The sequence below is a fragment of the Podarcis vaucheri genome (assembly GCF_965113315.1).
Source record: "Podarcis vaucheri genome assembly, chromosome: Z".
Taxonomy (NCBI): Eukaryota; Metazoa; Chordata; class Lepidosauria; order Squamata; family Lacertidae; genus Podarcis; species Podarcis vaucheri.
In genome coordinates, this window is record NC_138758.1 from 29,301,644 (window position 1) to 29,328,288 (window position 26,645).

Genomic DNA, 26,645 nt, shown 5'->3' on the forward strand with positions numbered 1-26,645 from the left:
CTGCCAACCTTCTGATTGGCAAGTCTAAGAGGCTCAGTGGTTTAGACCACAGCGCCACCCACACCCACATTTACCTTTATATATCCATTATATAACAACCATTACAAAAAGAAAATTAAACAAAACAAAATTCCAGCTTACCCCACTCCCCTCTCCAGGACAAATCAATCTACAGTGGAACCTCGGGTTACAGACGCTTCGGGTTACAGATGCTTCAGGTTACAAACTCTGCTAACCAGGAAGTGATTGCTCCTGGTTAAGAACTTTGCTCCAGGATAAGAACGGAAATTGCGCGCCAGCGGCACAGCGGCAACAGGAATCCCCATTAGCGAAAGCGCACCTCAGGTTAAGAACCGTTTCAGGTTAAGAACGGACCTCTGGAACGAATTAAGTTCTTAACCCGAGGTACCACTATATTTAAGTTTGCCAAAGTCTAGTCCATGATTTCAGTGGTTGTTATTCCACACAGTTATCAGTAAATTATAAAAGGATGTCATATTTCCACACAACCTTCTACATCATTTGTATTATTCAATGCTTGTCATCTCTTTGTTAATTTTTCTGATACAGCAATAAACCATGCATTCTGTTTCCAGCAAGCAATACACAGATGTTCCATCCAATCTTTTCCAATTCTATGCCAGGCATGCTGCTACTAAAAGAAAAGCAATTAATTCTTTATAAGAAAGGTAAAAAGTGCCCTTCTTTAAAAATGGTTAACAATCCCAAACTTGGGGTACATTCTACCTGTTAACCTGTGATACAGCTAATGTTAGTAAATACCCTCTGCCAGAAGGGTTTTATATGCTCACACGTCCACCACATGTGATATGTTGTAACTCTACTATTGCACTCTCTTCAGCACAGTGATGAGATTGTTTTATTAATATTGCTATAGTGTAACGGTGTCAAATGCCATTGGTGTAATAATTTAAACGTATTTTCTCATATATGAGTTGATACTGATATTAGTGGTTTTTTAGCCCACAAATTATTCCAATCTACCTCGGCAATCTCTATTTCTAAATCAAATTCCCACTGCTGTTTTATAGAATTACATCCTCCAATTGTTAACTCATTTAATATTTAATAGAGTATGGATTTTTTTAAAAAAGTATATTCATTTGCATGTAAAATCAAATTTTCAAATGATGTTAAAGGTCGTGTGGCTTGCGTTTTAACTTCAGAATTTGATATAAAATACACTACTTGATTAGCATAAAGCCAATTTATACTCTGCACTCCAAATTGTCTCATTATTTGTTCAGGTGATATAGTTGAACCATTTTCAAATAAATCAGTTGGCCTATAAAGATCTTTCTCTCTCCATTTCTGAATAACATGCCATTTTCCTGTCATATAAAAAGTAGATGCAGTACAAAAGGTAACAATGGCGAGATTGAAGGAGCTAATTTAGGTGCCTACATATTCCATTCTTTCAGATCTGCCTGTGCAAATGGATTTACTATGGGATCAAAACTGTTTTTCTTATGTATTAAAAATTGTAAACTTGGTGCTCTATATAACTCTTTCAAAAACCATTTGCAGCCATGTTTTATTATTTGTGTCAACACATTATTCCAAAATGTTTTGAATATGAGTAGCATTGCAATATTTTTGTAAATAAAGTAAAGCAACACACACGCACATCCTCTGAGACTGCTGGTAAATCACAGCTAATCATAATCTGGGTCTTTTACCCTGGTGTACAAAGTTTACTATCTTTTGCCATTTTTACAATATCTCAATCAAAATACAAATGGGTATAGTCTGAAACAAAAACAAAAACTTTGGTAGAACCATCATTTTCACCAACAACACTCTTCCCATCCATGATAATGTCAGCCTGGACCAGTTTTTGAAATCTGTCTTAATATTTCTTATTAATGTCAGAAAATTAGCTTTCTGAAGTTTCTTCCAGATTTTTGTTATATTAATTCCAAGATATTTGATTTATTGTGGGCAGATCGTAAAACCTATCTTCTCTCTTAGTTCATCTTGTAAATCAATTGGTACATTCAAACACAACAATTCTGATTTGGTTTTATTAATTGTCAATCCAGTCACTCTACCAAATGCTTTTATTTCCCCAATGGCCTCCGTCAATGACACCTCTGGATCAGAGACAATCAGGCAATATCATCAGCAAATAAATTGAGTGGATAGGATTGACCATTACACTAATGTAATTGATTTTATTACTATTTTGCAGAGTGTTTGCAGGTGGTTCTATTGCTAACATGAAAAGTAGCAGTGATAGAGGGCAGCTTTGCTTAGAACCTCTCTGTACATCTAATGTGGAAGAGTCCTGTCCATTAGCCCAAACAACTGCCTTGCTATTAGTATATAAATGTTGAAATGTGAACATAAAACTATGATCAAAGTTAATTTTAGAGAAGAGTAGATACAAATAACTTCAACATATTTTATCAAAGGTTTTATGAACATCTAACGAAGCAATCACATGTGGATTCCTTGACAGTTTCCCATAATATACTGTGTCTGTACGGGATCTGATATATGTCTATGCTTAACAAAACCTGCTTGATTTGTATGGATTATGCTAGGTAATATATCTGCCAATCTGTTAGCTAAAATACCAGTAAATATTTTAGTATCCTGCCCAATGTGTGAAATGATGCTGGAGTCTCTGAATCTTTACCTGGTTTCAGCATTACCATTATTCCAGACACTTTCTGGTATTTCCGGACCATTGCTCTTGTTACACAATTGTAAGGATAAAATTTGGGAGAGGGAGAACTGTGCATGCCACCTTTAGCTCCTTAGAAGAAAGGTGGAATATAAATGTAATTATTATTAAAAATAGAGGATGGGATGCCAGTGTGTCATCTAAGACATGCCTATGCATTGTCTAGACCAGCCTTCCCCCATCTTGAGCCCCCCAGATGCTTTGTATACTGCTCCTATCAGGTCCAGCAAACACAGGGATGGTGACACCTGTGTTTGCTATGAACCCAGCCTCTGGAAATCACAGCCTGAAGAGTTAAAACCATGAAAGTCCAAAACTCTGAAAAGGAAAAATGAGCAGATCCTGAAAGACACACTAAACATGCAGTTTTATTACACAAAATGGTGTTTTAGGGGAATGCAGAACAAGTAAACATTCCACAGGGACTGAACGTTCTCACTGTAAATTGTATAATTAAGGCAGCCAGGACAATTAAGCATCTCCAGAAGCAATTAAGTAATTCAGTCTCACAATTAATTAAATAAATGCATGAAATCACTGATGGGTTTACTTAATCATGTGTGCAAAGGCATTTTGTCATTAAACTTGGATGGCTTCAGTAGAGGACTGGACAAATTCATGGTCGGTAAGACTATCAACGGCTACTAGCCATGATGGCTATGCTCTAGCTTATGAATAACAGCAGATGGACATAAGACATATGAATGAACCTTCTAGATCAGATCAAAAGACCATCTAGGTTGTGTCCACACTAGGGCATTCATGCATATGTGGGCCACTGTTTCTGTGTATTTGTAGTGGAGGCTAGATCATTTGGGCAAATGGGGCACTGTCCCCAACCTAAGTTTGCCTTCAGCCAACCTCCACCTGCCTGCCTTCTTACTTGCAAACTGTCCAAGGAGTAGCACTGGCCTTCAGTTTCCTACCCCTTTGTCTTGTCCTTGCAGAAAACAGTAGGTAGGAGATTGGGAGACAAAGCTGCAGCTAGTAGGCTCTACCTTTCAATGGCTGTAGCTCCACCTACTGTTGGGCTCTGTGCCTTTCACCCTGCCAGTCCCAATGTTCACCAGCCACCACTGTGCATTTGTGCACCTCTGTCTACACATAAACACTTTCAGTCATATGCACGAGTGTTTCCCAGTGTTTCCTATACACACCCATGGGTAGTGCTTGGAGTTATATATTTGCAATGTGTGGTGTTAGTACTTCCTCCCCATTACTACCTCTACAAATGCTGAAAACTGGAGATCAGTTGTAGGCATGTGGGATCTTTTGTATGCAATGCACTATAACTGAGCTAGGTCCCCTTCCTTGATAACTCTCACACATCTACAGCAGAAGCCCTTCCTTACAAGTAGTATATGTTGACTTGTTTGGTATCCCTGCATCCTTGTTTGGTATCCCTGCATCCAACCACTCCCACAAGCCCGCCAATTGTGTCAAGACAAAATGGTATTTTGATGAGCAGTCATCTTGCTCAAGACTTTGACTACTGCATGAGAGAAAGGGGAGGGAGAGAGAGATTCCATTCAGTACATTCCATCATGAGAGTGCAATGAAACAGCTTAGCTAAATTATCTTTTAGCCTAGAGACTAGCAGAGCCTAGGAAAAGCAGCTGAACAAGGCTATGGAACTACTATGGTTCACACAGAAGCAGAAATGTTTCTGAAAATAGTAAATGTCCTGTGGGTGCACTGTTAAGAGTTCAGTCATAGAGCACATGATTTGCTTCAACAGCTCCACTTAAAAGGAACTTGGGGACATAAGAAGTTTCTGGAGAATAAGGAGAATGACCAATGTGTAGGAAACCTATAAACAGGACCCAATCACAAGAGCCATCTCTTGTTCTGTGGTTTCCAGTAACTGGTATTCAGAAGCATTATTGTCTCCAACTGTGGAGGCAGAGCAAAGACATCATCGCTAGTAACCATTAGTAGCCCTCTCCTCCACAAATCTGTTTAACTGTCTTTTAAGGCTATCCAAGCAAGTGGTCATCACTGCCCCCTGTGAGAGCTACTGCCATAGTTTATCTCTGTGCTGTGTGAAGTAGTCCTTTGTTTTACAAATAGTACTAAGCAAGAAAGACCACTGGCCTGAGTTGTCATCAGTTAATGTTGGCTGGTCTTTTTAGTATTTGCATTGTAAGCTGAGCCTGAAAGGATACATGCCTCAGCTCTGTGCATGCACACACACAAACATTCTTGATGCCTTGCCATGAATTTGCCTCTGATTTACTGAGATGGGGATAGTGCTGTCGTGCAGGAAGACAGTAGGAGTGGCCACAGTCCATGGCAGAGCCTGCCCTTGTTTGTCCCCTGCTTCTGTCTAGGACAGGAATGACAAGCCAGTGGTCTATCATAGGAACATAGGAAACTGCCTTATACTCAGACTATTACATATATTCAAGTTACATATGTTCACCCTGCATATTTCTGCTGTTTCTAATAACCAAACCTACAGCCTGCATAGACCTGCTTCAATTCAATGATGAAACAAAGTTGGGAAATGCATGCATGCGAATAAAAATAAACACATATTTTTTCCGAGGAGAAAGCTGCTGCAGCATTTTACTTTCCACTTGTGTGGCAATAATTTTTAACTGGCTGACAACAAAAATCGCTATTGGAATGGCTCTAATTTATTGCCGGCTGTCATGGCAGCTGAGAATCTGGGTGGTACAAAAGACTGAGGAATTCCAGTGCCTCTTTCGTCTTGCACAAAGAGCCCACTCAAGGAGCACACACTTGCAGATTTTAAGTGACTGGTGCACTTGACTGTGCAACCAGCTTCCATACACTGGAAGGTTCTTATTAAGCAGACATTCATTTTTATAGGCTTAGACAAATTCATGGCACATCAAGGCTATCAGCAACAATGGCTATGCTGTACCTCCACTGTCAGAAGCAGTATGTCTCTGAATACCAGTACCTGTTCTGTTGCCTGCTCACAATCTCCTATCCTTTACTTAGCTGGCCTCTGGAACATCCAAAGGTTCAGGCCATTGAAATGATTGCCCCTGAGCACTCTCTCCCACTTCGTAGAGCCCATTTGGTTCCCTGGTATACTCCAGAGATTAGGGTGAGGAAACAAGCTGAGAACACAATCGAACACTAGTCAAGCCTACCTAGTGGCAGTGAAGACAGAAAAGAACGCATACTTTGCTGCCTCCATTGGATCTTTATTGTGCCGTCCACAGAGCTTCTCCAGGTAGCATTGGGCCTCTTACAGTCTTACAAAACTTCAAGACATGTTTGGGGATGGATTGGTAAAAAGCATACAGAAAAATCAAAGAATAAATGAGGCATTATCCCTATGTTTCAATATATGCAAATGAAACAAATTTATTAATAGAAATTTGGGGACTATTCAAGAGACCACTGATTTTGTGGAACTGATATCAGGTAATAATAGATCGTAAATAAATTGGAGCCAAATAGATTTCTTATTTGTTTATTTATTTAACAAAAATTGTATGCTGCTTGATTGTAGTGAAGCCTCTAAGTGGTTTACAAGAAATATTAAAGGGTGTTCCATCATGAGTAGGGGTCCATAGCTCACTCTTTCTTAACATTTGGGATGCAGGCCAGGTCAGTCTCTGCAATTCTCCCATAAAGGCAGAGCCTCCCCACTTAGTGCGGAGGGGGAGATGTCTCTTGTCTAGCAGCATATGGTCACTTCCTCCAGTGGCATTTTTCTGTTTCCAAAAATGCATCCGTCAAACCTCTTTGGAATCTCAGCTCTGTCAGATCCACTGACCTCCCCAAGCTGTTTCTGTTCTGGGAGATGAATCTGTTTGCTCAGTCCAACTCAATGCACATGTTAAGTCTGAAGGGTGGGGGGAGAGAGAAAGAGAAAAAGCGAGAGCAAACATGCCTGGCACTGGCATCAGAGCATGCTCCTTTCCAAGATATGCTTTCCCCAACACAATACAATGATTCTGAAGAAGTGTGAATGCACACAAAAGCTTATACCCAGAACAAAATTAATTAGGTGCTACTGGACAATTTTTAATTTTATTTATTTATTTCACAATACAATGAGCTCCTGCATTTCCATGGGCTGTTAAATGCCTAGAATGATTCCAACAAAGACCTGCATGCTTTTAAACTTGAAGTTGAAATTCTGCAGCAGATATGCATAACCTCTGGTCCTCTGGAAATTGCTGAACCACAACTTCCATCAGCCCCAGCAAGCATGCCCAATGGCCAGGGATAATGGTAGCAGCATTTGGAGAGCCAAAGGTTCCCCATACTTTTTTTTTTCAGTGATGGCATTTCAACTCACATTCTGTTTCTTTATTTTGTAACTCCCCCCGCCCCCAGCGCTTAAATCTTCCCCTACCTCATGTTTTGAATTAATCCCTGTTCTTATAATTCTTGACCGTTGCCCATGCTGCCTGGGAATGTGTAGTCCAAAACACCTGAACACCAGGTTGGGGAAGGTTTGTGTAAACTTTAAATGCCAAGCAAGACTTCTCAGGAGGATTTAAAGAAAGAGGAAGACTTTATTCCTTTACAGTTTAATATATTTCCTCATCACCAGTTCCCATTTTTTATTGAGCCCCCAACAGATACTCCTGGGCATTGAAAAATAATATGGTGGAGGATGCTAGCATAGCTTTTCAGGTTCCAACATGGCTCCATACCCAGGCAGTTTACTGGTTCCTCCGGAGAAGGGATGGTTACATCTGTCAGTTTTAATTTCTCTCTACAGCGGTACCTCAGGTTAAGAACTTAATTAGTTCTGGAGGTCCGTTCTTAACCTGAAACTGTTCTTAACTTGAAGCACCACTTTAACTAATCGGGCCTCCTGCTGCTGCCACACCGCTGCCGCACGATTTCTGTTCTTATCCTGAAGCAAAGTTCTTAACCCGAGGTACTATTTCTGGGTTAGCGGCGTCTGTAACCTGAAGCGTCTGTAACCCGAGGCACCACTGTAGTTACCATTTCCCCAATTATAAGTTCAGTTCTCCACAATTCCACTTCAGTTTGCGGTTGTTGTTTTTAAGTCCTTGTGAAAATTAATCTGCATTTTAGGGCGAATGTATGCTAATATATGGGACACGGGTGGTGCTGTGGGTTAAACCACAGAGCCTAGGACGCTGATCAAAAGCTCGGCGGTTCGAATCCCCACAACGGGGTGAACTCCCATTGCTCAGTCCCTGCTCCTGCCAACCTAGCAGTTTGAAAGCATGTCAAAGTGCAAGTAGATAAATAGGTACCGCTCTGGCGGGAAGGTAAACGGTGTTTCCGTGTGCTGCTCTGGTTCGCCAGAAGTGGCTTAGTCATGCTGGCCGCATGACCCAGAAGCTGTACCCGGCTCCCTTGGCCAATAAAGCAAGATGAGCACTGCAACCCCAGAATCGGCCACAATTGGACCTAATGGTCAGGGGTCCATTTACCTTTATCCTAATATACACATTTTTACAAAATTATTTCACCATGCCATTTTCTCTAAATGGTTAGAAATTTACCCTAGTACAGTATATGCATTGGTACACATAACTTGGCTGGAGAACTGCATTGCAAGAGTCAGAGAAGTGTGAATTTGGTGCAAATTTTATTCTGTTTTTTAGTCTATTGTTATTTTGATATTCTGAAAGTTTTAAACTATTGTGGTTAATTTTTCTTATTGCTAATACTATTGCTTTATCTTTTCTGTAAAAAAACATTGAGGAGGTTGTTTTACAATCAAGCAGTGCATGTTTTATTAAATAAATTAATAAATATTATTATTTTTAGGTTTTTTTAAAAAAATATCACATTTTACATAGGCCTCATACCATAAAAACAACTGAATTAGTTTTAAGAACAATACAAGATGAACACCTAAAAGATATTTCACCCAGCTGGAATAATTGTTGAAACAAACATGTTTTCAATTGTTTCGAGAAAGTACAGATTGTGGGTGCCTGTCATAGCTTAGAATCTCTACCACTGTAGAGTTGGCAGAGACTACATGGGTCATCTAGCGCAACCCCCTGACATGCCCAAGGTGGAGCCCAAACCCATGACTCTGAAATTAAGAATCTAATGTTCTACCAACTGAGCTATCCCAGCTGCTTGAAAGTAACACTGTTCCATCAAAAAGGGGCAGCCACATGGAAAGCCCTGCTCTGAGTGACTGTGGAGTGGGGCTCCTGATATTTTGGGAACATTGAGGAGAAACTCTCCTGCACAGCACAGTGACCTTCTGGGCACAAAAGGATAAGGGTAGTAGTATTTTTCTAGAAAAAGAGATGCCAGAATTAACCATTGTTCTCTTATAATGGCAATGGTGGCCACCTGAGAGGGGCTGGAACTGAGTTCTGGTGAGTTCCTTTTAAAATAAAGCCCTGTCTGAAACTGTCTGCAGACAAACGCTGGTTCCCTCAGCCTGTAAAACGAGATGAGCGCCGCAACCCCAGAGTTGTCTGCAACTGGACCTAACTGTCAAGGGTCCTTTACCTTTTTAAGGTGACCACATGCATTCAGTTCACCATCTCTCTCCTTCTTTAAGACATATGCAGCCTAGCACTTGCCTTGTCAAGGACCCACAAGACACCCCTGAATAAAAACACGGTTCACACATCATTTTTGTTTGGGTTTTTGGCATAATTTTGGCCACAACTTTATTGAATTACAGTATGTGAGTGGTTGCTTAGGCATTGGTTAGCGACTATCTGTCCCACTTGGAGGTAGGAACAGAACTGACAACCACACTTGTGTGGAAGTCAGTAAGGGCAAACAGTTTTGGGGAGAGAATAAAGCTGGGTGCCAGGCTCAAACCTCTCCCCAAATGCTCCCTGGGGCTCTTGCGTGGCCCTAGTCCTTTGTCAGGGATACGGACAAAAGCATGGCGAGCCCCTGGATTCCTTTAACGGAATACCCTTGCAGCAGCAGCAGCAGCATTGGAGGGGCAGGCACAGCCAACCTCATCCCCTCCACCAACCAAAAAATTAACCAATGCCTAACCGCAACCTTACAAGTTGTGACAATTTGCTACTCAGTAGGCAAACCCAAGTGGCCCCAGCTAATCAGCCAAATGGTAAAATTCCTACCAGGCCCCTGCTCCAATGCAGACAACCCCATTACAGGCATAGCAAGGTCAGCACAAACAAACCCTAATTAAGGGGAGAATGGTCCCATCACCTCCTGGCAAATAGAAGGGGAAGAAATGGAAGCAGTGAGAGATTTTACTTTCTTGGGCTCCATGATCACTGCAGATGGTGATAGCAGTCACAAAATTAAAAGACGCCTGCTTCCTGGGAGAAGAGCAATGACAAATCTAGACAGCATTCTAAAAAGCAGAGACATCACCTTGCCAACAAAGGTCCGTATAGTTAAAGCTATGGTTTTCCCAGTAGTGATGTATGGAAGTGAGAGCTGGACCGTAAAGAAGGCTGATCGCTGAAGAATTGATGCTTTTGAATTATGGTGCTGGAGGAGACTCTTGATAGTCCCATGGACTGCAAGAAGATCAAACCTATCCATTCTTAAGGAAATCAGCCCTGAGTGCTCACTGGAAGGCCAGATCGTGAAGCTGAGGGTCCAATACTTTGGCCACCTCATGAGAAGAGAAGACTCCCTGGAAAAGACCCTGATGTTGGGAAAGATGGAGGGCACAAGAAGAAGGGGACGACAGAGGACAAGATGGATGGACAGTGTTCTCGAAGCTACGAACATGAGTTTGACCAAACTGCGGGAGGCAGTGGAAGACAGAAGTGTCTGGCGTGCTCTAGTCCAGGGGGTCACGAATAGTCGGACACGACTAAATGGCTAAACAACAACAAGAAGGGCGGGTAATCCGATGTGCTCAGCGAAAAGAGGAAGCTCAATGCTGCGCACAGGAACCTATATAGCACCCCCATCCATCAAATAAAATAGCAACCATTAATTTTCCCCAGCAACACTGGGGGTGCCCAGTCAAATTCGTGGCTATCCAAACTAACCCGCCCAGCAACAGGGGATGTCATAGTTGCTCCCACCACAACACGTGCTCTCCATGAAGGAGAACCCGCTTTGTAAGATACTCCCCCGGGGCCTAATTTGATCAGTAGAGCAGGCATGTCCAACCAGTAGATCGTGGTCTACCGGTAGATCCCTGGCTGGTCTTGGTAGATCGCGGGACCCTTATTGATCATGGGATTAAATAAAGTTTACCGAAAATTAACAAATAAAAGCTGAAGAACTCTGGGCAATCCTATCCCAAAAAAGCTCAACAACTCTGGGCTCAACAACTGTGGGCAATCCTCCGAAAAAAAAGTTCAATAACTCTGGGCAATCCACCCACCCCATACACGCTCCTCCTCCCTCCAATGACAATAGGTAGATCACTGACAGGTTTTTAAAACTGGGAGTAGATCACAGTCTCTTGGGAGTTGGACGTGCCTACAGTAGAGTGTTTGGTATGTGGTGGGCGGGCCTTGTGTGTTTTGCTCCGGAATCAGCCCCTCCCTTCAGCCAGTGTTCCGTTAAGAATGTCAGTTAAGAGGGACCAACTGCCTCTTCTTGCTTCTTGCCTCATATTGTATTTAACCTCTCTCATCATGCTGTTTTGTTACGGTTTCCTTTAATGTTAAAGCTTAGTTTACATTTACATGAGCCACTTATTTTCCTCAAAGACAAAGAAACTCTGCTGCGGAAAGGCATGAAATACAGTGGTACCTCGGATTAAGTACTTAATTCGTTCCGGAGGTCCGTTCTTAACCTGAAACTCTTCTTAACCTGAAGCACCACTTTAGCTAATGGGGCCTCCCGCTGCCGCAGCGCCGCCACAGCACGATTTCTGTTCTCATCCTGAAGCAAAGTTCTTAACCCGAGGTACTATTTCTGGGTTAGCAGAGTCTGTAACCTGAAGCGTATGTAACCTGAAGCGCATGTAACCCGAGGTACCACTGTATCCTAAACTTGGATGAGTGAGGGGATATTTCCAGTCTGACAGGAGGATTGATTTTGTTAATCATCCCCCACCTCCACAACAATTGGGTTTTGGGTCCAGTCTGGCAGAGAGAGAGAGTATAATAAAAATATGGCCATGTATATAAAAGCTACAAAAGCCCTAGAGCCTGCTGTGCCTGTTCTCACTTCAAGTAACTATCTTTTATGGAGCTAAAATCTGTATCAGCAGAAGAGGAAGAAAAAGTAAAGTGGTAAAAGCAGGACAGAAAGCCAAGGACAGAAATTTCAATTTATGTGAGTGACAGTGACATAAGAAATGTTAAGACTGCCAAAGAGTTGTGCAAGGTCTGAAAGAGGTGTATGAGAGAAATACTCTGAATGAGAGACTGTATTTATCAAGAAAGCTGTTTAATTTAAAATAGAAAGAAAATGGAGATTTATAAAAGCATCTACCGTAAGTCAAATGACAGAGTTGATGGATCATTTAGATATTATAGGCAAGAAATTTGAAGAAGTGATTTTAATTCTGTCAAGTTTGCCTGAAAGTTACAGTTTTTGATACACGCAGGAGACTAAAGATAAACTTGATATGAAATATGTTGTATCAAGACTTAAAGAGGAGACTGCTAGGAGAGCTGAAAAGGCAGCAGAGCGTGAAACGTAAGTATTTACTGATACATATATATTTAAAAATAAGGCTGCTTTTCAAGCTGCGGTCAAAAGAGACAAATCTATATGCTTTTTCTGTGGGAAATAGAACATTTTGCAAGGAATTGTACAAAACAAAGTGTTACTAATAAAGAAAAGTTCCAGGGTAGGGACAGAAAGCAAACCAAAAATGCTTTTACAGTTCATCAGAACTATCTAGCAATCTCAAGTTATAGGAAAATTGATACTATTAACAGTAACTGTTCTGGTTGGTTAATTGATTTGGGAGCTTCATTGCACATAACATGTGATGCTATTTTTTTCAGAGAGTTAAATGAAAACTCATCAGAGACAGTTACAGTTGCAAATGGCCACAAAATTTCTGTGCAAGGAAAAGGAACAGGTTCGCTCAAATGTGTTCAGGCAGAAAAACAGTTTGCAATGAAGTGAGAGGTGTAGTTTACTTGCCAGAATTAACAGTTTGCTGAGTGTGTCAACCCTGACCAAATGTAGTTTTAATGTAAATTTTAATCACAACAGATGTGTAATTATCAAAGATGGACTTCTATACACACAAGGTTTTGAAAATAATGGAGTCTTTGTGCTAGATACAGGTCAAGAAGAAAATGGTCAAGAAGTGGAACCTGTGGCACATAAGGTTTGGGCATAGAGGAATGGAAATTAAACCTTGTAAAGTTGAACTGAACAGTGAAATATGTGAAAGTTGTTTGTTGGGGAACAAGACCTTCTATCCCCAAGCAAAGCCAGAAAAGTTCAACTTATTTATACTGATATATGTGGTCCAATTCAACTGATCTCATGGGAAAAATATGTATTAATGTTTATTGATGATTATTCGCAAAACTGCACAACTTATCTTTTAAAGGAAAAATCAGAAACTGCAGAGAAATTGAAGATGTTTATTTATTGCAAGTGTTGAAAACCAATTTGGGAGAAAGCCATGAGCAATACTTTCAAACAATGGTGGTGAGGGCATGTCACACCACATCAAATCTTATCTAGATGAAAGTGGTATTAAACATTTGCACATTACCCCATTTACTCCAGAACAAAATGCTGCGGAGGAGAGAAAGAATCGCTCTCTGATGGAGCTGGTCAGACATATGTTTACAGAGTCTAATTTATCATTGAATATTGGAATGAGGCAGTGATAATAGCAACATATTTGCAGAAGACTGCCAACAAAAGCTACAAATAAAACAGCATTTGAACTTTGATTTGGAAGAGTACCGAACATCTGTCACATTAGAGTCTTTGGATCTAAAGTTTTTGCATATGTGCCAGCACAAAGACATACCAAACTTATCACCAGGACTGAGTTAGGAATATTTGTTGGCTTTGATAAGGGGCACAAAAGTTACAGAATTCTTAATCCAAAGGCAAGAGAAGGAAAAGTGAGAAGCATAGTGTATTTCAGAGGAGAGCAATCTTGTGCATGTGTTCCTAATCTGAACAATTTTAAACAGAGAAGAGAAGATAATAGAAGAGCCAGAAGAAATAAGCAAGTGTTTTGTAAGATATTTTAAAAAATTATACAAGGCAGATATAGAAGAAGAACAGGACAAAGCTTGGAAGACAGAAGAAATACCAACGAAAGAACAATGGCAAGGGAAACTTATGGAATATGCAGAACTGGCAAAATTAACAGACAAATTATAGGAAAAGGATAACAAAGACTTTAAAAGAGAATGGGAACCATTTACAGCATATATAATAATAATAATATAATAATAATAATTTTTTATTTATACCCCGCTCTCCCCAGCCAAGGCCGGGCTCAGAGCGGCTTACAAGCAATAATAAAAACAAGATGAGTGATTACAACTTAAAAACAAAAATAAAATACAACATTAAAATAATGGAACATTAAAATATTAAAATGAAGCCTCATTGCAGGAGAAGGAAAAGAAAAAAAAGGGGGGGAGGGAATCAAATTGGCTCCAATCCAAAGGCCAGGCGGAACAACTCTGTCTTACAGGCCCTGTGGAAAGAAATCAGATCCTGCAGGGCCCTGGTCTCATGAGACAGAGCGTTCCACCAAGTTGGGGCCAGTGCTGAAAAGGCCCTGGCTCTGGTTGAAGCCAATCTAACTTCCTTAGGGCCTGGGACCACTAGGGTGTTGTTATTTATGGACCTTGAGGCTCTCCGTGGGGCATGAAGAAGCAACATAAAGAACTGGACTCACTGGCAGGGTTTGAATAAACAAACACAATTGTATATAACAAAAAGTAAGATTATACGTATGGGGGAAAATTAGGAAACAACACGCAGGGTGAGTAATATGGAAATAAAACAAAATGGGAATATGAGGGAAGTCCAGGGGAGGGGGGAAATATGGAAAATTGTTAGAGAAATATTGTTAGAGGATGTATATATGGAAAAACCAATAAAAATATTTTTTTGAAGAACAGGACATAATAAAATATCTCCAGGGAAAGGAAAAAACAAAATTGGACAATTCAAATCACCTATATCTATGATGGAACTACACCAAGCTATCTCAAAGGCCAATACTGTAAAATCCCTGGGACCAGATGGTTTGCCAGAAATACATTATAAAAGACTAGAAGAGGTGTCAGCCTTACCTCTGAAGATACTTATGAACAAGATCTTGGAAGATGGAAGAATACCAGTGACTTGGCAAGCAGCTAACATAGTGTTGATACCTAAGCAAGGAACAACTCAAGAATCTGTTAACAACTATCGACCAATCTCATTGCTTAATAATGATTATAAACTTTATGCAGGAATTCTGGCCAATAGATTAAAAAAGTATTAAAAGATATTATTCATGATGATCAGGCCAGATTCTTGCCATATAGACACATGAAAAATAATATGAGAATGTTGATTAATATGATTGAATATCTAAACTTAAACCCAGGAAAGAAAGCAGCCTTTATGCTAGTGGATGCAGAGAAGGCATTGAACAATGTTTCCTGGAAGTTCTTGTGGAAAATTGTTGAATCAATTGCAATGGGAGACCATTTTACTAGAGGAATAAGGGCAATCTATGAAAAACAGAAAGCCAATCTGATAATTAATAGTGAAATGACGGAGTCTGTCCAAATAGAAAAAGGGACCAGGCAGAGTTGTCCACTTTCCCCCTTACTGTTTATTATAGTCCTAGAAATACTTACACTGGATATAAGAAAAGATCAAGGAATTCAAGGAACAACATTGGGAGGGAAATCCTTTAAACTGAAAGCTTTTGCGGACAATTTAATATTAATGGTGGAACAACCAGAAGAAAGTATTCCAAAAATCTTAGAAAAAATGACGGAATTTGGTAAGGTCTCAGGGTTCAAACAACCTGCTGCCAGGTTGATGATAGCAAAAAATTGGAAAGGGGGCAATGTCCCCTCAGTAGAGGATTGGTTAAACAAATTATGTGGATTCATAGAGGTGGCTAAAATGACAGCAGCCATTAGACTTCAGTCGAATCAAAAACTTAAGAAGGAATGAAACTGCTTAGAAGAATATATGACAAGACATCGTTCCAAAACAAATTTATTGATATGCATGGACTAAGTTCATAAAGGAATGGAAAAATTATTGTAAGATTGTTCTGGGGCCAAAGTAACAAATATATATAACACAATGACAACTTCAAGATATATCAATGGATGTCGTGCTGTGGTGGAGGGAAGTCACAATAATAGAAAATAAAAATCCTGTTTTCCATTCTGTATCTATCTCAGTTTTATTAATGTAATAATTTACACTGTATATTCTGTATACAGTGGTACCTCGAGTTACATACGCTTCAGGTTACAGACACTTCAGGTTACAGACTCCGCTAACCCAGAAATAGTAAGGTAAAGGTAAAGGGACCCCTGACGATTAGGTCCAGTCGTGGCCGACTCTGAGGTTGTAGCGCTCATCTTGCTCTACAGGCCGAGTACAGCTTCTGGGTCATGTGGCCAGCATGACTAAGCCGCTTCCGGCGAACCAGAGCAGTGCACGGAAATGCCGTTTACCTTCCCGCCGGAGCGGTACCAATTTATCTACTTGCACTTTGACATGCTTTCGAACTGCTAGGTTGCCAGGAGCTGGGACCGAGCAATGGGAGCTCACCCCATCACGGGGATTTGAACTGCCGACCTTCTGATAAGCAAGTCCTAGGCTCTGTGGTTTAACCCACAGCGCCACCTGCGTCCCCTATTTCTGGCGTTACCAGAAATAGAACCTGGGGCCTAATTTGATCAGTAGAATGTTGGGTATGTGGTGGGCGGGGCTTGTGTGTTTTGCTCTGGAATCAGCCCCTCCCTTCAGTCTGTGTTCCGTTAAGAATGTCAGTTAAGAGCAGGGGTCGGCAATGTGCAGTCCATGGGCTGGATCCAGCTTACGAAGACTGTTTTACCAGCCCAGGAGCCACCCCCGAACCAAGCCGCCTGCTTGGCGAGTCCCCCACGTGCTGCGCTTAACCAGCATGGCACGGGGACTCGCTGAGCAGCGCCAGAAATTGCGTCTGCACACATGCAGATACCAGAAATCACTTCTGCACATGTCCGGACACCAAAAATCGCTTCTGCGCAGGCACAATTTTCAGTGTCTGGGCATGTGCAGAAGTGATTTCTGGCACCACAGACATGCACAGATGCGATTTCCAGTGTTGTGCTGCGCTGGTCCGGCCTACGGATGATCTCCACAGGACTGATCTGGCTCATGGCCGATAAGCCTTGCCAACCCCTGGTTAAGAGGGACCAACTGCCTCTTCTTGCTTCTTGTCTCAGACTTGCCTCAAGTGGTTGTACTGTATTTAGTTTCTCTCATTATGCTACAGTGGTACCTCGGGTTACAGACACTTCAGGTTACAGATGCTTCAGGTTACAGACTCTGCTATCCCAGAAATAGTACCTCGTGTTAAGAACTTTTCCTCAGGATGAGAACAGAAATCGTGTGGTGGTGGCACAGCAGCAGCGGGAGGCCCCATTAGCTAAAGTGGTACCTCAGGTTATGAATGGACCTCCAGAACGAATTAAGTTCTTAACCCGAGGTACCACTGTATTTTGTTAGTTTCCTTTACAGTATTATTAAAGTTTAGTTTAGATTTACATGAGCCACTTATTTTTCTCAATGAAAGAGAAACTGTGCTGAAGAATGGTGGAATATCCTAAACTTGGGTGAGTGAGGGGATATTCCCAGTTAGCCAGAAGGATTGATTTTGTTAATCATCCCCACCTCCACAACAGGACCAGCATCACCACAAACACATTTTAAGTCTGCTTCTTTTCAAGGGGAGTACGAAGCACATAAACTGAGGCCTTTCCTGCTCCTCTTTCACCAAAATCAACAGAGTACATTCTTTTGGATGAGCCACCAGGGATGTCAGAAACCTCCTCAAACCTCCCCAAAGGCAAGCTGATGGGGTCATTTAAGATCAGATTTCTACTTGCATTTGGGGTGCTGCGAAGCCATAGCAATGGGAAAACGCACTGAGACGGCAAAGGGATTACATTATTCCTGCATGAGTGCAGTGATGAGCTAATGGAAGCAGCACATTCAGAATGATTACATCTGGCTGAGCGCCAAGGGGCAGAGGCAGGCAGGGAAAGTCCCTTGCATGAGTAAATGGCTAGTAATTTAAGGCTGGCTCTGTATTGTTGCACCTCTTTGGGAGGGGCAGCTTATCAGGCAAGATGTACAATGAATAATGCAATCACAACAATATAAAAGAGGAAAGGAGAAGAGTGCAAAATGATAGAATCTCCTAAAATGATGAATTGTTTAGAGCATCCTTCACCAACCTGATGGCCCCTAGTTATCTGGACTGCCACTCCCACCAGTTCTAGCCAGCACTGTCATGGTAGCCAAGACTCATGGGAGTTGTAGTACAAAACAGCTAGAAGGCACCAGTTTGGTGAGGCCTACTTTAGAGCACAGGTAGGCCACCTGCAGCGCTTCTCTTCATTTTGTGCAACTCCTGAAGTTGCCTCATTTCTCCATCCTTCTTATTTCTTATGTAAACTTCTTATGTAAAAGTGCATAGATTCTTTATACAGCATGCTGTACATCATTTCATCTCACTAGATGAGGGCATAGGTGGCAAATACCCAACCCTTACAGATAGCTCCCCTTTCTGGGTTCACAGACCAGCACCCCAATTCTGCAGATAAGGATAACATCAAAGCAAACCAATTAACATATTTTGAAACAAATGAGCTCATTGCTGCAACCAATACCAATTAATTGTTGGGTTATCTGGAATATTTATTTATTTATTTATTTATTTGTACCCCACCCATCTGACTAAGTTTCCCCAGCCACTCTGGACAGCTCCCAACAGAATATTAAAAACACAATAAAGCATCAAACATTAAAAACTTCCCTAAATAGGGCTGCCTTCAGATGTCTTCCAGAAGTCAGATAGTTGTTTTTTTCCTTGACATCTGATGGGAGGGCATTCCACAGGGTGGGTGCCACTACCAAGAAGGCCCTCTGCCTAGTTCACTGTAACCTCACTTTTCACAGTGAGGGAACTGCCAGAAGGCCCTCGGACCTGGACCTCAGTGTCTGGGCTGAACGATGGGGGTGGAGATGCTCCTTCAGGTATACTGGGCTGAGGTCATTTAGGGCTTTAAAGGTCAGCACCAACACTTTGAATTGTGATGTTAGCAAAGCTTCTGGAACAGCTCACCTTTGGTTCAACAATTTGGTTCAACACAGAAGCAATTCTCCCCACTTGTGATTCCCAGCAACTGTCATATTATTTCCAACATTGGAAGGAGAACATAGCCATCATGGCTGGTAGCCATTGAGAGCCTTGACCTCATGCATTTGTCTAATCCTCTTTTAAAGCCACCCAAGTTGGTGGCCTTCACTACCACCTTGTTCCATAGTTTAACAAGATTTAAGGCATTCAGTGTCACAAGGTATTATGGCCGCCAGCTTAAGTTCGTATGACATCCAGGTTCAGAGGCAGCGTACAAGGAAGGGCTATTATTGTGTGGCATCTGGCTGACCACAGCTGGAAATGGGATGCTGGACTTGATGGACTCTGTATGCACCCAGCAAAGCAATACTCCATCTTCTGGTATTTATAAATGCAGAGGGCTGTCCGGACCAGTAGGTCTGATTAAGATAGCTCCTTCCGATCATAAATTTGGGGCACCAAGTCTTAAACCCACCTGTGAGCCCAACCAGGAGCACAAAGTGAGGTTCTGGGGGGACACTTGTACACCATCAACTAAAATAATGTCAAATTAGCAACGCTTGCCTACTTGGGGTCTTAGTAAAGACCAGAAAGGAAACAGTCTGCAGTCTGATGGTAGAAAGACGCATCAAGGCCTTTACTATCAAAGACTGGCCACAAACTTATTTTTGTGCCTTAGCTGCAGAGCAGGATTAGACCAGCTGAGCAGCAGGAACTTGAACAAATTCAGCAGCAGGACCCACAATTATCCTTAACTCGGCTTGGTGCTGCTTTCCAGGGGATGAAAGAGGCCAGAAAATTGGCTGCCATCCCCAGGGCCTAGAAATCACTACTTGTGGCACTGGCTCCATCCCCATAATCTCATGAAACAACTATGCTATTATGCACAGTATGTTCGCTGTAGCCCTGCTCAGCAGAAGCTCAGCCCAACAGGCAGGATGGGAGGGGCTGCCATTGATTGAATTCCTGCAGGGGGATCACAGAGTCCTCAACCCCTCTCCCCAACACACACCCCACCCACAGGGTCAGTCCAAATCATCCAGCCAGTGATCTGCACCCTGTAGCCTTTCTGAGTGCCCAGGTTTCCTGACAGCCCTGTGACATCCTCAAAAAGGCTTTTCTTTAAGTGCAGGCATTAGGGATGCTGCCTACCCTGCTCCTGACAACAATTCATTGGGGTTTTTTGTTTAAAAGAGAAAAAGGACAAACTAAGCATCCCACTCCTCTTCCTCATTACAAACCTGAAGCTCTAAAGAATAGTAGTAAAGTTATTGTAAGGACTGAAGTGGAGAGTCCAAAAGTTGCTGGTGTCAAGACGTTGACACAACCATCTATTACAGAGCGCAACAGGTACAGTCTGTCCTGTAGGGACTTTGTTCATGTGCTCTATGAATGGCTACCAGCCCACCACAAAAGTCTTTATCTCTTTTTGCCTTCTAGGCATGGAAAAAAATTGTGTCAGATTTTGATAAAGTGCTATCTCCCAAATCACGTTATACCATGTTTGTACGATTAAAAATATTTGCTTCTTTCTAGTTTCTGGCCATCATTGTTCTTGCTGTCCTTAATAAGTGACCAATTACATGTTTATTCAACAATCCTTGGTTGTCTCCGTTGAGTACACCTAACAATGCTACATACATTTTTCAAAAGTGGAATTGTTACAGGAATCAGTGCAACGAGATCTTTTCTAAAAGATAAAAGGAAGAATGAGTGCACTGAATTCAGGTGCTCAGTAATCACACATAAAAAACACAGTCTTCCTACACTTCCATTAAAATAAGGGAAGACACAGATTCACAGAATTGTAGACTTGGAAGGGTCCCCAAGGTGAATTTAGTCCACTCCCTGCTAAATAATCCCTGACAGATGGCCATCCAACCTTTGTTTAAAAACATCCATTGAAGAATGTCCACCACATTCTGAGACAGCCCATTCCACTGTTGACCATTGGAAAGTTCTTCTTAGTGTTTACAGTGGTACCTTGGTTTAAGAACAGCTTAGTTTATGAACAACTAGGATTAAGAATGCTGCAAAACTGGAAGTAGGTGTTTTGGTTTGTGAACTTTGCCTTGGAAGCAGAACACATTCCACTTCCTGCTGAGTGTAAATTGAGTAAATTCCCCCGCTGCTATGGGAAAGCACGCCTTGGTTTAAGAACACTTTGGTTTAAGAATGGACTTCTGGGAATAATTAAGTTCATAAACCAAGGTACCACTGTATTTGGAATCTCCTTTCTTGTCATTTGAATCCATTGGTTTTGGGTCCACCCCTCTGGACCAGCAGAGAACAAGCTTATTCCATCTTCTATATGACAGCCCTTCAGATATGTGAAGATGGCTATCATATCTCCTCTCAGTCTTTTCTTCTCCAGGGTAAATATGCCCAGCTCCAACTCATGAGCTAATTTATCCTGTGGGGTTTTTGGAGATCAGGAAGCACAGTAGCTAGAGAGGCTGCAAAGAGCTGGAGAAATGTGTAACAGGAAGACATACACACTGCCCACCCGCCATAGCTACCTCACAGTGATAAACTCCATCTTGCGCCCTTTAAAAGCATAAAGAAATTATAAAGCACCTTGAAAAAGAGGCAGAGAAATTGAATCCCCTTTCACAGATGAAGAAAACTTTTTTAAAATCTGGGTTTCCCAAAATTTTGGCACAGTAAGAGCTGATACACTGCTTTACCTTTCCATCAGTTGTGTGGTTTACCTGAAAATAGTCTCTTCATCTCTTTCCATACAGGTGAATGGGTGAATGGAGCAGGAGTAACCATTCATTTGTATTGATTAGGGAGAATGATCTTCAATGGGAGAAAACTGAAGCAGGGAGGAGGGCACTGTTCCTGTCCTGCCCCAGACCCTTTGTGAGGACAAAACCATAGTTTTGCAAACTACATGTGACAGTCACATGGAAGATCCTTGCCTGGTGCTTACTGCAACTTTGAGGTTGCAATCCTATATACCTGGGAGTAAGTTCTGTTGGACTTAACTGGGGGTCATTTCTGTGTAGCCATGTATGGGAGTTACACTGCAAACAGGAGGTTAGGGTCTCTGAATTAGAGCATGAGGTTGGGAAAGAGGTACTCACCAATTTCTACAAGCCCATATTCAGGGTCTAAGTACCTACCCTCCAGCTTCCACCACCATCCCGCCCTGCAATTTAATAAAAAACAAATATCCCAGCCTTAAAAAAATAAAAAACCTATTTTTGGGCTTTTCAAATTGCAGTTAGATCCTCAAATTGAAAAAAATACAGGGGCATTTCCCCTTATAGGATTAACTGCTATACGTTTAAAGCTCTCTTACACCAAAGAATCCTGAGAACTGAGAACTTGTTAAAGGGAACTGTGAGAAGGTCTCTATTACCCTCACTGAGGTATGATTCCCAAAGTAGTTTAACAGTAGTTTAACAGTCAGTCCTGTTTCCCATGGACAAGGGTGCAGGCTCCTAGGGGCTGTGGCACTTTGGAAACCCACCCCCCGCCAATCTTTTTTTGAGGCTAGGCCCCCTCAATGTTCAGAGGGCTCCACATGCAATGTCTTGACATCATGCAATGTCATGTGTGTGACATTCTAAAGTCAGAACGTCACAGTGTGCCCTCTCAGTCCTCTGGAGAAGGTGGCACCTCTGCCTATGAAAACTTGGAATCATAGCTCGGGGGGGGGGGTAGGGATCTCCTAACAACTCCCAGTAGTGATGTATGGAAGTGAGAGTGGACCATAAAGAAGGCTGACCGCCGAAGAATTGATGCTTTTGAATTATGGTGCTGGAGGAGACTCTTGAGAGTCCCATGGACTGCAAGAAGATCAAACATCTCCATTCTTAAGGAAATCAGCCCTGAGTGCTCACTGGAAGGCCAGATCGTGAAGCTGAGGCTCCAATACTTTGGCCACCTCATGAGAAGAGAAGACTCCCTGGAAAAGACCCTGATGTTGGGAAAGATGGAGGGCACAAGGAGAAGGGGACGACAGAGGACGAGATGGTTGGATGGTGTTCTTGAAGCTATCAGCATGAGTTTGACCAAACTGTGGGAGGCAGTGGAAGACAGGAGTGCCTGGCGTGCTCTGGTCCATGGGGTCACAAAGAGTCAGACACGACTACACAACTAGACAGCAGCAACAACAACAAACAACAACTCACAGCACCATAAACAAACTACACTTCCCATGCTTCTTTGCGGAAAGGAATAATTATTTAAAGTGGTACAGTACTGCTTTAAATATATAGCATAGATTAGGCCTTAAATAGAAAAAAAGAAGAGAAACAGTATCCTGTTTTCCACAGGAGGCAGTGATGACCACTAACCCCAATGGCTTTAAAAGAGGATTAGAAAAATTCATGAAGGATAAGGCTATTAGTGGCTATTAGACTTGATGACTATGCTCTGTCTCCACAGTTGGAGGCAATAACACTTCTGAATACCAGTTGCTACAAACCACAGGAGAGGAGAGGGCTCTTGTGCCCAAATCCTGCTTGTGGGTTTCCCACAGGCATCTGGTTGGCCGCCATGAGAACAGGATGCTGGAGTAGATGGGCCATGGGTCTGATCCAGCAAGCTCTTCTTATGCTTTTCCCAGCTGCACCACCTCAGTCAAATCTAGAGCTCCCTGTGACAGCCTTAAAATACAGACAAAAATATTGTGATATCTGGTCATGGATCCCGCATGTCAAGTTTAAGTTAGGTGCAAGGGCAGGGGAGAATTGCTTTCTCCCAAAGCCAACAAAAGAAGGGAGAACTTGTGTCTTCCATTAAAAGTTTTTATCATGTCACTATTGTTCACTGTATGTTAATGCATACTATCACAAGTACAAAAAATTCAAGAAAATGTAAAAGACTGGGGAAGGGGAAGCAAAACTAATTTTCACCTGGAGCAGCAAACTAGCTCATGATGGCTTGCAGTGGTGTAGCATAGGGGGGAGCCGGCGGGGGCATGGCCCTGGGTGCACAATTCTGAGAGGACTCAACCAGGTGCCCCCACACAGGTGCCAGCTTCCACAGGGATCCCCATCCTGCCCTGGTGAAGGTGGAAGAGAAGCTCAGGCCCACAGTGAGTGGGTGTGAATAGAGGGATATAGACAAGGGGTCACCCCAGCCCAGCCCAGTAGTCTTCTCCACAAGCGTCAGGGGGAGGATTCACTTGCCAAGGGCTGTATTAGCTAGCCGGGCTCCCCCCTGCATGGGCAGGCTATCCAATGCGGCCCACTTGTCTCTGTTGGGGGGGGGGCACTGCGTCATCGTCAGTAGCTTGCCCACCCCTGGTGCTAGCAACCCATGCTATGCCACTGCTGGCTTGCAGGTGCAGAGATGGGCAACAGCCTCAGTATTGACACCTGAGACAGGCCTCAAGCTGACTAGGAGACTGTGTTCATGTGCTAACCTCTCCAATGGGCTGCCCAAGCTAAGTTTTCCCAGCTTCTCAAGGTACACTATACAATATATTTAAATCACCAAGGGACAGAGGATGCCAGGGTAGAAAGGAGCAATAATTTATAGGAGTGAAGACATCCAGTCCAGGTACTAGAATTTGAAGTCAGTTAGTGAATTCCCAGGCAACTCATCCACAGAATCTAATATTCTCATTCCTTCTTATTATGAACCTCAATGTTATTAGCCATTATTATTATTATTATTATTATTATTATTATTATTATTATTATTATTATACTTTCTCACCCAATGGCATACCCACGCAAACCACAGCATCTGACAGCCAGCAAGAAGCAAATCCAAGTCACAGAACTGCAGTCACAAGAATGCCCCCGAGTGCTCAAGCCCAGCTGTATGGCAAGCTCACAGCCACTGGCTAATCGGCTTCTAAAACCTGAGATGCCAGGACTCAAGGCGGTCAAGAAGCCGTAATCTCTGACCTGGAAATTCCATTTGCTCATCCAAGAGATGCATGGAATGCTGACCTTGGTTACGCAGCTGCAGTGAGGCAAAGCACTCTGCACATGCTTCAAGGTACTCTCTCATGTCCTGCAAGTGGAGCCCTCTTGGGCTCCCATACAAACCAGTTTCTAGTCCTCGAGGCCTCCCTCCCAACACCCTCACGTGCCCTTCTGTTGTGGAAATTGCCCGAAAGGTAATGCAGTAAGCCAATATCGGTGGTTTTCCAAAGTACCCACCCAATATATGCTGAAGCAGGTGCCATAGAATGATGTGCAAAAAGCGATGTCCTTCTCCAGAGAGCTCCCTGAGCTACCCTAGATGTAAGGGTCTCGCCCCGCCCCCATATCCTTCGCTCTCCACTTTGGAACATATACCCCCACCCCACCTCTCTCTAGTTAAGGCTGACAGCGGAATCTGTCCCTCTCTCCCCACGCCCCGCTCTCTCGCGCTCTCTCTGCCCGCCCCCCTTCTCTGCTAATAATGGCACGCATGCCCTCCTGCCCACATTCTAGCAACCGGGAATGTGCCAAGCGCCGCAGCATGCAGCAGGCAGCAGCCAGCCAGCCACCCACTCGCCTTGCCCTGCCACTTCCCTCGCGCAATGCAATGGAGCCCCCTCCAGCCTCCCCACCACCATGCGCCCCCTCCCCTCCTCTTTCCCGGAAAAAAGAGTGAGGGAGGGGGAGAGGACTTGCTGCTAGCCCACAAATCCAGGGTGCCCAAAGGCGCTCTCACTCTCGCTGTCTCCCTCCTCGCCTGCCAAGCCCTAGATCCGGGGGTGGGGAGGGAGCCAAAAAGGATAGCATCAGCCGGCCAACCCGCCCTTCCAGCGCATCGCCATGCAAAGTCAGAGCCCTTCACATTTTGCATCACCCTGCAGCGAAACGGAGGGAGGAGGGAGAAGGGGGGAGAGAGAGAATTCTTTCCAAAAATGCAAAGCAAGAAATCGCATTTCCACATTGTCACCTGCTGGGATGCTGGAAGCGACGGTGATGGGCTCAGCGCCTGCAGCTGCCGCTGCAGCTCCTGTCTCCGCCTGTCATGCTACTTGAGGAGGCTGCAGAACCGAGGATGCACCCGCAGCTTCTGTTCTGACTATCGCAGCGGCTCCTACTGCCTCTCTCGGTGCCTGCAGGAGAGCGCACGCGCGGCGGAGGCTCGGTGCGCGAGCGCTTCCCTGCGAGCTTTGGGCTCCGCAGTACGAGCACAGCGCATGCGCCTCCATCACCACCACCACAACCAGCAGCAGCTTCTCTAGCTGTGGGGAGAAGACAACCCCTCCCCCCAATACCCATCGCATCCATCCGTGGGGAGGATGTCATCAATTCTGGAGTTGGCAGAGCATTTGCTCTGCACGCAGAAAGCGCCAGGCTCAGTCCCCACCTGCCCAGGTATGGCGGGGAATGAAACCCTGGAAAGAAGCTGCCAATTGGTGCTGGCAATACTAGCTAGATCAGTTACTGTATTCCCAAAGTGGGTGGTACTGTCCTTTGGGATGGTATTACCTAGGTGTGGCACTGAAAGGCAAGGGGTGTGTGTGCGCTGGAGTTGTAAATGACTACTGTACCAAGTAGCCTGAGTGCCAACTTGAAAATAGGGGGCAGATAAGCCCCACCCTGCATAATCAGCCGCATGATGAGACACACACACAGCATTTGAATGGCAATGCTCACCCCCCTAGGAGTTGGCTTCTATGGTGCCTGCTGTGACTAGAGGCTGGTGCAGGAGAGACATGTTTTGTTGCAGCTGGGGTAGATGAAGGCATCCAGTGTGCTGCTGCAGATGCACCATGGTATTTATTCTCTCAGCACTCCTCCCAGCAGTCATTCCTCCTCTGAT

General features: G+C 43.3%; 1 protein-coding gene across 3 annotated transcripts in view; it reads right to left on the reverse strand.

Annotated features, from left to right (window-relative positions):
* The window catches only part of LOC309523956 (actin-binding protein WASF3-like), a 68,715-nt gene extending 42,741 nt beyond the window's left edge, over positions 1-25,974 (reverse strand). The window contains exon 1 of one of the 3 annotated variants that reach the window (XM_082208263.1): positions 25,773-25,974. The gene's annotated coding sequence lies outside the window, so the exon portion shown is untranslated. The remainder of the gene's footprint in view (positions 1-25,772) is intronic. The other 2 variants (XM_082208260.1, XM_082208259.1) reach the window with 2 other exon arrangements.
* Between the last annotated feature and the right edge of the window lie 671 nt (positions 25,975-26,645).